The following is a 1,597-nucleotide window of genomic DNA, read 5'->3' as shown; positions in this document are numbered from 1 at the left end:
ATGTATGGACAACCACATGTAATGGTGGAGAACCATCGTATCTTTCAGAGGTCGAATTACTTGATTTTTATGGTGAAATCAATCAAAGAGCAAAAGGTCTTGCATGTGAAAAGGTAATCGAAGCTTATCAGATTGCCTACGAATTACTGGAGTATAGATACAGCAGAGCTTTATATCTAGCTGGCCTTGTTCATCCAGACGAATTTCCAACAAGAGGAAAAAGAATTGTTTACTTCGCTAGAAGTATATCTCCCCTCAAGATCATGGTTAAACAGAGTTTGCTCTGATCTCAACATTGAGATCAAAAGCTCAAAAGAAAATGAGGAAAAACGAGCAAAGTACTGTAACACAGCAACAGTTGCTAACTTCTTACATTAATTTCAGTATACGGCAGGAATTGATCCATGGAATAAGTGGAGTATTTATGAAACATCTCTGCTTCATCAAAGCGTTACAAAGTTATCTGCACTGAAAGCAACCCTCCTTTAACCAAAGAAGAGCATGAATTTGTGCTTGTTACTAGTATCTTCCCATATAATTCTGAAGGATACCGGATGAAACCATTTATTATTGTTCCAGGAATATAAAATTGTTCACAGGAACTCCGCTCCGTGAGAGCATTCCTTACAGGACAATCTTATGGATGGATGACAAAGAAGATATGGGATATCTTTAATTTAACTTTTATTATCGAAATCCAGAGATATCGCTCAAGTCTTGATGCTATCACAGCAGCTCAGCATAATATCGTATTCGGTGATAATCATATCAGCCGAGTAAGTTATTTTACTTGCAAACTTTTGAGTCTCTTCAGAATTGAACTCTTGACATTTCCAGCTTACTGCACAGTAGTTCTCCAGTTATTTGATGTAGGATGTGCAGCATCTTTGAGATCAAAGAATAACAGGTTAAAATATGTTCCGCTTTACACATATGAGCAAGATAATTTATCAAATACCCCAAAACCAAGGTTAAAAATTGTAAGAATTTTAATTGATGCTTGTGATTAAGTCAATGCATCAGTATGGTATTCATCCGTGGAACCCAGATAAAGCCTTATCCAACGAATTAACAAACAAAACATCAAACGCAATACCAAATCCCACATATATATTTAATTCTTCTTGCAAAAAATTAACATCTGACGCCGAATTACTTAAAATTGCGCAATTTGAAGCAATCAAATTCAAACATTAAATCAAGCACTGATAGTTATTGTAACAAATATTTCGAATTATTTAGATTATTATCCTCCAAATACAAAAATTCTCAGCAAAGGGATGAAATTGAGTCAATTTAATGGAGCAAAACGAAGTGAGGTGAAATTCACCACTTTGACACCTCGTATTTTTCAGATATATCGATTAATATTGAGTTTTATTGGGATGGAAAACATACTGAAAAACCTGCAATATCAACACCTTTTTATATAATATTGAATAAATAAAAATTTGTTTTTATTTTCCAAAAAGATATATGATACATTTTTATTATACAGGTTAAAAACTGTCTAGCTTTTGCTTTTAGTGCTCGACCAGAGGCATACATTGAAAATACAATCCTCTCCATGGTTTTTGTGTAGGATCTGATCTTCTCA

This window comes from Trichomonas vaginalis, chromosome IV, assembly GCF_026262505.1.
Source record: "Trichomonas vaginalis G3 chromosome IV, whole genome shotgun sequence".
NCBI lineage: Eukaryota > Parabasalia > Trichomonadida > Trichomonadidae > Trichomonas > Trichomonas vaginalis.
The sequence above is the reverse complement of the archived record's forward strand: the minus strand, read 5'-3'. Positions refer to the sequence as shown.